Source organism: Epinephelus fuscoguttatus, linkage group LG19, assembly GCF_011397635.1.
Source record: "Epinephelus fuscoguttatus linkage group LG19, E.fuscoguttatus.final_Chr_v1".
Classification (NCBI taxonomy): domain Eukaryota; kingdom Metazoa; phylum Chordata; class Actinopteri; order Perciformes; family Serranidae; genus Epinephelus; species Epinephelus fuscoguttatus.
This window is the reverse complement of record NC_064770.1, coordinates 37,374,180-37,383,162: the sequence shown is the minus strand read 5'-3', so window position 1 is coordinate 37,383,162 and position 8,983 is coordinate 37,374,180. Positions and strand designations below refer to the sequence as shown.

At 37.3% G+C, this 8,983-nt stretch overlaps 1 protein-coding gene across 1 annotated transcript in view; it reads left to right on the top strand.

Annotated features, from left to right (window-relative positions):
* Nucleotides 1-5,788: 5,788 nt before the first annotated feature.
* The window catches only part of LOC125879075 (WW domain-binding protein 11), a 47,690-nt gene continuing 44,495 nt past the window's right edge, over nucleotides 5,789-8,983 (top strand). The window contains exon 1 of the mRNA XM_049560688.1: nucleotides 5,789-5,805. The gene's annotated coding sequence lies outside the window, so the exon portion shown is untranslated. The remainder of the gene's footprint in view (nucleotides 5,806-8,983) is intronic.

The following is an 8,983-nucleotide window of genomic DNA, read 5'->3' as shown; positions in this document are numbered from 1 at the left end:
AGTTTCAGATAAGTGGGCTTTTGTATTCACTAAAGAGCAGCCAGCATTACAAAGCTGCAGTTTGTCCACATGAGTTAGCCGTGATGAATCACTCTGGACTCTGGCTTCATTTGCTGCTTTACAGTCTGGAAAGTAACTTCCTGATGCTGAGGGGGGCGTTTGTGATCTTTGGAGTGTGCTGGTTAATTTAAGTATAGAGCACTAGTTAAAATGCCTGCCTGAGGCTGTCATACTTTGGGGGTTAAACGATGACGCATCACTGTGTTTCATTTGAATCATTTGAATTTAAAGCTTTCCGTCAGTCTTTTGTTTCTCAGCTTCCCTCATGTACTCTCATGGTTTTTAGTTTTGAATAAAGACACCATCTGCAGTAAAGGTGATTTGTTTCTTACAGGGTTTCTCCCTGCTTTAGCCCCTCCCACAACACCAACTGCCTTAACACATTTGCAGATGACACAACTACAGTGGCACTCATATCAAACAATAATGAAACAGCCTACAAGGAAGAAGTCCAGACCCTGTGCAGGAGTATGACCTCTTCCTAAATACAAAGAAAACAAAAGAAATGATAATAGACTTAAAAAAACATCAAAAAAAAACCCACCCACAGTGGACTGTACATTGACGGGAAGAGGTAGAGAGGGTTGCTAGGTTTAAGTTCCTGAGGGTGCACATAGCTTAGGACCTGACCAGGGGTCTTATTTATAAAACAGTGCGTAGGATCCATACAAAAAATGCACATATGGACAAAATCAAAAAAATGTTCAACAATTTCTACACTCAGGCTTCTACCTCACCATCTGTGTTGCCAATTTCCTGTCTCCAAAATGTTCGTTAGCATGGGTCAAAGTTTCTCCCATCAAGTCTGTTTTTTTAAAATTTATTTAGTATTATCATTTTCCTGATTATTTATGAACTGTGTTTAAATATTACCAGTACTGTACTTGAGCACAATTTTTGAGGTACTCTATTTGAGTATTTTCATTTTCTGATACTTTATACCTTTTTCTTAATTATACTTTATTGCAAACAAATGAATGTACAAACCAGTAAGGCAAATACTACACTTAAGCAAAATTCAACAAGAACAGACACCATATTGAAGAGATGAAACCATGTTCAAAAAAATAAATAAATAATACAAAAACAGAAGATATAAGGGCATGAAAAAATAATCAAACAGCAAACAAACAAAAATAATAGAAAATACACTGAAATTAAATAAAATTATAGCTGCTGCGCAGCGATGGGTCAGGTCCGGGTATTTCCGGGTCCGGGTAAAAATTCAGTTATTAAGACAAAAATCTGAAAATACACATATTGCATCTAGTCAGTATGGAGATGTTGGTAATTTGTTTGTAACAATGATTGATTTGCTCCATAAGTGAAAAACTGATGTTTAAAATTGCAATTTTTACATTGACTCCAACTGTTCACATTAGAGCAAAATTCAAAATGCTGTCAAAAATTCAGTTTTTGAGATAAAATTCTGAAATTTGCCTCACATCATCTACCATGACTCTAGAATTGTGTCTTTTTTTCATGAACATTGAAGATTTATTTAGCAAGAATTTGCATGTATATGTTTACAGTACTGTTTACAGTCAAACATTTTGATGCACTGTCGGCTCAATTTTTGACAAATCAAAAAATCTTAGAAACGTAGTTTGTGTAGGACAGTCTGAAGATGCTCTGTGGCAAGTTTGGTGTCAATTGAGCAAAAACTGTGGGAGGAGATAGGTTTAAGAAGTTTTACAGTTTTTGAAAAAAACAGAGTGATGAACTTCATAATTTTTAATAGGTTTAAATGTACAAAAGTTTCTTCAGTATTGGGGCTACAGTTTGATGAAAGTTGTGAAGTTGTAGCATGTATGGTTGATTTGTTATGAATTTTCAAAGTTTTGAACTTTAGACGCTTGCTGTAGCGCCACCATCAGGACTATTGGCTTGAGTTTACAGCTGAGGATATCTGGCATGAGACTGGACCTTTGTGCAAAGTTTGGTGAGTTTTCACCCATGGCAAGTATGATTTCCTCGGAAGAAGAAGGAAGAAGAAGAATAGCTACCCTGGATTACAAAGACCCTAATAAATAAGAATTAACATTAAATAGAGGTCTTTTGCAAGTTTGGACTCCATAAATTTTAGGGACTTAATATAAAGTTGAAATTCGCTACTTTATACCTCTAGCCTACTTTACTACATTACAAATTGTACATCTATTGTATATCGCCGTCACGGGGGTCAAAGGGCACAGATGATCCCGGCCCAAGGCCAAGGGGGCGCCGATAAAAAGGTCTATGTTTCACCCTTAAATTAGATCCGTTACAACAATTAACTTACTGACTTATATCACTGACAATACGTGTAGTATGCATTTACATGATGAATAAATGTTTTTTTTAATTATTAAAACATTTCAACGTGCCATCTGATACTGACACCCACCCGCAGGTACCGTGAAATGGTTCAGTCCATCAGGTGAGCGCGTCGCGGAATTCAAAATAGCTGTTCAGTCAAAATGGCGGACCAAAGCCCAGGAGCTCCAGAGAGGAGCCAGGTACAGGGAGAGCAGGAAAATAAAAGGAGCAGAGAGGCATTAAACAGCAAAACGTGAAGCAGCAGCAGGTGTGACGGGCGAAGCTGAAGGTGAGAAGAGAGGCAGGCTCATTTTTAGGAAGAAAAGCTGCTGTTTCTGCTCAGTTTGAAAGCTACAGTGGTTATCATATTAAACTAGAGGACCATTGGCATCCACCATGTCAGGATGTCTGGTCGGAAACGGGGCCAAATAACGCTCCAAAGTTAGGCTAACTTTTAGCGAGGGAAAAAGGAACATGGCCATTTTTCAAACTGGTGTATTTAAACATGTCTGCATGCTGGCGTCCCTGAGCAGTGTTGGAGTTACATAAATTGGGGTTGACTTGAAAACCAAGAGTTGACAGCATTATACTTTTTACACTATTTCTGTTGTGCACACAATTTGACCAGTATTTGATTAAAGTAGCCTCAAGATTGAATAAAGAAATAAAGAAAAAAACAATTATTTGTTTTATGATTTAATACCTTGCAGTAATTTTTCAGGCAGTGTTTGATTTTATTTTTCTGCAGTCATTCTTTGGAGGGCATATTTTCAGCCCAGGACACATGTGGCTACCTCTGCTTTTCCTTTTTTATTTTCGCAGGAAGTAAAGGGTTTGTCATAGTGATGTGTATAGTAATCCCCTTTTTTGTGTGCATGAGGGGCCCAATTTTGAAAATGCTGACCTCCCCCCCGCCCCGCCCATATTTCCTACAGCTGGCCTGGTAGTTACTTTGCAGATGAAGAGTTTACCTTAAACAACATGAGATAAATGTATTGTGAAATATTAAACCTGTGGTTTCAGACCCTTTTGGCCTGTGACCCTTCCCCCCAAAAAATCAGTGTGTATCTGGTAGGAGTGGGAATCAACGATACAATATTATCACGATACTTAAGATCCAGTGTTATCACGATTTTTAAATGTGTTGCGATACACTGAGTATTTTAATAACAAATGTTACAATATATTGCGAGTTATTACCTTTTTTCAACTGCAAATTATGTCTTTCCAGTCTGTCTATCTCACTTTAGTGATTTTTACTGCAGCAAATTGTTTCTAGTGGACAGAAAACGATACTGATTTTATTATTCTAGTAGGCTGACAGAAGTTTCCTTTGGTTTTGTGATATCTATAATTTATATAATTCTTAAAAATCAATACTTGGGCTTTGTGTGTCATTCGTATTGATACACAGACAGGTCGTTTATTTTTCCCTCACCCCTGGGGTCTTTTGTTAACTTTCAGATGTCATTCAGGTTTATCTTGTTACCCTTGTTTAGCCTGTGTTGGTATTTACATACGTAAAGGATCTCATTACTTCTTCCATCACTGTGACTGCACTGTGTACTGGCATGGGAACAAATAGTAATGTTAAGTATTGTTATTATTTTAACTTAATTTTAGTGTTGCAAATGGGATCAGAGATATGATCACAAGTTTGGGAGTGGGGTTAAAGTAGTGGATTTATCTACAGTTGTGGCTTTACATTGCTGGAGTGGTGTGATGCAGAAATCAGTTTTAACACCACCTGTTGCATCTCATTGACTGTGCAGACTGTAATTACATTCTCTGTCCACAGGGTGTCACACTTGATCTATGATTGGCTGTCTGTGGTCTGCATTGCCTCACGGGAACAAAAAGGCTACTGGGTTTATAGCATATGTGAATGGGCAGGAAATGAGTTGAACAGTGTGTCAGTGGGGTTCACTGAATATCTTCTTGCACTTGCATTTTACAGTTTACTGAGGGGACTAAAAACTGAGTAAAATACTGTGTGTATACAGTGTTGGGATCTGATGGGAGGAGAACTAACTGTAAAAGAAAGAAGTCCCTGCCAGCTAGTGTCATAGCTTCAGTTCATTTGTGATATTCAAAAATACATTTTGGAATATTTCAAAGATGTAAAGACTTAAAACATCCAAAGAGAGAAAGCTGGAGGTTTGACCAGGAGACGAGAACATGACAGGGAGAAAGCCACGTCCAAATTGTTTGTTTCAAAGCACAGCTGGGGTATTTATTGATCTTAAAAAAAGCTTTTGATACAATCAGCCATGACATATTGATCAATAAACTAGAACGATATGGCCTCAGAGGGGTAGTACCTCGTGGGGTTAAAAGTTATTTAAGTAAAAGACAACAACATGTGAAGCTGGAAGAGTTCTCTTACTTGTGGTGTCCCCCAGGGGTCAGTGTTGGGCCCTAAATTGTTTAACCTTTGTATTAATGCTATATGCAAAGTGCCCGATGTTTTGAAACTGGTATTGTTTGCTGATGATGCAAAGATTTTCTGCTCTGGAGAGACTTTGCCTCAACTATTGAAAGATATCAGCAGAGAAATGTGAGAGTTAAAAATGTGTTTTGATAGAAACAAATGATCACTAAACTTGAACAAAACTAAAACAAAGTTATTTGGTAACTGTGGGAGGAACACACAAATAGAGATTCGGGTAGATGGGGTAAGCATTGAAGCCGTGCATGGAATCACATTTCTTGGGGTGTTAATAGATGAGAAAATCAGCTGGAAATCACACATCAAATGTACAAACTAAACTGTCAAAAAGCAGTTCGAAACAAAGCGAAGCAGTTTCTGGACAACAAATCACATCACATCACATCCTCTGCTGTTCACCACTCTCACCATATTTAATTTACAGTGCAGAGGTTTGGGGCAACAATTACAAAAGTTCACTTTATTTACTTTCTATTTTCCAAAAAGGAGCATTATGTATAATTCATAACGCTGGGTATCTGATCACACAAACTCATTATTCTTACAGTCAAAGGTGTTAAAATTTTCTGATCTTGTGGATTTTCAAACTGCAGAAATAATGTTTAAAGCAAGAGATAACCTGCTTATCAGAAAATATTAAAAAAAAACTGTTCAGTGACCGAGAGGGGGGTTATGATTTAATTAATTAGGAACGATTTAATTTCAAAGCTCATAGTGCATGGCGCACAACCAGGAAAAGGTTTCGTGTTTCCACTTGTGGAGTGAAGTTATGGAACAGCTTGAAAGTGGAGCTTAAGCAATGTCCAAACATACACCAATTTAAAATAAGTTATAAAGACATGATAATGAGGAAGAACAGGGTTGAAGAAGACTAGCTGCTAGCACCTGTTGCCATCTCATTGACTGTGCAGACTGTAATTGTGTTTTCTGTCCACAGGGTGTCACACTTGGTCTCTAATTGACTGCAGGATGTGCCGTATCACCTCATAGGAAACAAGGTAGGCTGCTGTCTTGTTCATGTTAGGGTGTATTGATGCTTTCTGTGGGCAGGAAATCAGTTCACCAGTGTGTTAGTGTGGTTTCCTCAGTTTCTCCTTATACTTGCATTTTACACTTTACTGAGGAGACTAGAAACAAGCGCAAACCTACAGTATACTCTGCTACACACCTAGTTTCAGACAGTATTTACACCTACTCAGACTGTACAGACTGTAACTAATGGTTAATGGTTAACTGATTGAAATGATTACTTAAATCCCTGATTAAATATACAGATATACGAGACATGCACACAGAAAGTAGGCCTTTCTGGTTCGAAGAGTTGCCAAGAAAATACCCAGTTAAGTTTTTTATCTTACACAGATTCACTCAGATTAATTGTGTGCATCATGTGGGGGATTAATTAATGTAGACATTCATTTAATGAATTAGGCATAGTGTTTGGCCAGCTCTGATCTGTGGGAGACACTAAATGTAGCCTATAGGAGGTGGGGGAAACAATCGACACAGCAGTATCACATTATGTTGTGTGGCCATATTGTATCAATTCACAGTGCCAAGTATTGATTTTTTTTAATAATATAAATGATCATTATTGCAACTACAAATCAAACTTTTGGTAGCCGACGAGAATAATATAATCTATTGCTGTTTCAGTCCCTGAAAGATAAAAAAAAACATCTGTCCAGCTCACTCAGTGTAAAAGTCCATAGTACAGTCAGGCAGTCCAAAAATGTAACCGAGGCACTCTGACTGTAGTTAAAAATCCTTTATCAATACACATACAACTAACACGTTTCGACTACACAGTCTTCATCAGGGTTTAAAATGCATTTGAGACATGTGTGCAATTTAAGAGCTCATGTGAGGGTCATGTGTCACAGGTCACTTGATATGATTGTAGCCCTACTAGACAACAAATGCACAATGACAGAAATAGCAAATAAAAATGACATAAATGTCTATTACAAATAATTTATATATTTAGTAATAATAATAAGGTTCAATGCCAAATAAATAAAAAGGAAACAACAGACAAATAAGAATTGTTATATATCGAGACAAACCTGCACATACAGTGGCTGAAACTGAAAAATGTAAGGTATGTACGATAAGGAAAAAAATATTATGTGTGAACGGACAACAAACTCATAACGTGTATAAAGTTAAGATATTATAAAGTGTGTAACTCATGATATCTAACAGCTTACAGGCATAGACAGGAGGTCCGTGTTGCTGCCACACATAGTTATATTTCTGGGGGAGGTGCACGTCAGGCTACGGCGTCGATTCAGGGACGGCTGGGGAGGAAAGGTGGCAGGAGGAAACCCTGCTGGTGCGCAGTCGTGTGCACAGTCCACCTTCCTTGTCTTTAGATTCACGGCCAAATATTGATACAGATGAAAGTACCCTGTTTGAATCAGTTTGTCGTCATTGTGAATTTTCAAAATGGTCGGCAGGTTGATAGAGGGCCAGATGATACTAATTTAGTGATGTCAAACAGAAATTTTGATTGTCTTATGAGTGAGGCAGATAGGGGTCTGAAAGAATTTTCAAATTGGTTTAAAATAAACAAATTGTCTTTGAATGTAAAAAAAATCAAATTTCATGATCTTCAGCTGTAAGAGAAAATATAACATAGAAAGTGCATCCTTAAATATAGATGGACATCAGGTTAAGCAAGTGCATGTTGTGAAGTTTTTAGGAGCTCTAGTTGATGACCAACTCTGTTTTTCCATATTTTAGTTACTGTAACATTGTATGGGGTTCAAACCATTGCACTAGTCTTAAGAGGGTCTACATGTTACAAAAAAGATTTGTCAGAAGTGCCACTTTTTCAAATGCATTTGTTTCGTCTTTGCCACCATTTCACAAACTTAAGCTCTTAACAATTTATGATATAAAGAAAATTCAAATTTGTATTATTGTTTCTAAAACCAGATTCTTTTGATCTTTTGCCTGAGTGCTTTGAGAATTATTTCACACTGAATTCTTCATCAATGTAGTACCCAGCAAGCCAATTATATACATCTGCCTAAGAATCTCACCACAAGGGGTCAGCTTTTGCTGAAGTATCATGATGCAGAGCTGTGGAATTATCATCAACACTTGGTAAACATCTCTCCATCTCTGTCAATATTTAAAAATATTTTAAAACAATTTCTGGTTTCTCTATATTCAAAATGAACTATTGTTTAGAAGCAGATAAACTTTGCATTTGACTGTGGTGCTTTGATGATCTTTTGAATACAGATTAGTTTCACACAGCATTGATTTAAGGACTTTATTAAATGGCCTACTTTATGTTTCTTTTCTACTTTATATTTCTATTTTTGGTACTATATTGTATCACACTGATTATTTTATAGGCAATTTTAAATCTTTGTCATTTGTTTTATTGAATATTTAGGTGAGATAACTGATAACTCTTTAAGGACTTTTTCATCTCACCTGCACAATCTGGTTTTTTTTTGTTGTTGTTGTTGTTGTGGTTGTTGTTTTTAAACCAATTGTTTTAATACAGTGCAAATAAATAATACGAAATACAGCCAGAGTATTGGAATTCAGCCACTTGATGTTAAGTGAACTGACCGAAGAATCCAGAACAACTGATGCAACACACTCCGTTCTTATTCCCTGTGTTGCAGGAATCCCCTTTTACTTCTTCTTTTCACATTTCCTGCGGAGATGACTCAGCCTTCAAACACAGACACTAACTGAGGTGTGAAAGCGTTCACTTCATGAATAAAATAGCCTACATGAGGACGATGCAACATAGATGATCATCTTATACAATACAAGTAACCAAACATGAATATGTGAGTAGCCTATGTAGGATTCATTTCAGTGAACGTGATGAGCATGATCAGTATGGTTAAGTGAGTTGAGTCCATAAAATGTCACAGCTGGGGAGCACAACACAGACACACAGTGCATGAAAGCAGACAGTGATCGGCGTAGGGCAGGATTTACAGACAGAGGATCGCGTGATCAGCTGCCTCTTAACCAATCAAAGCCCTGGATTTTCTCTCTGTCCAAAGGTCAGGTGTATGGGCCCTACGTGGCACAGTGATAGTTAACTTCCTGTTGGCCTACATCTCCTCAGATGTGCTCATAAATGTATACTCATAATTCTCTTGTTGTCTGGGAGCACCAGTATAACTTGCAAACTTGTTC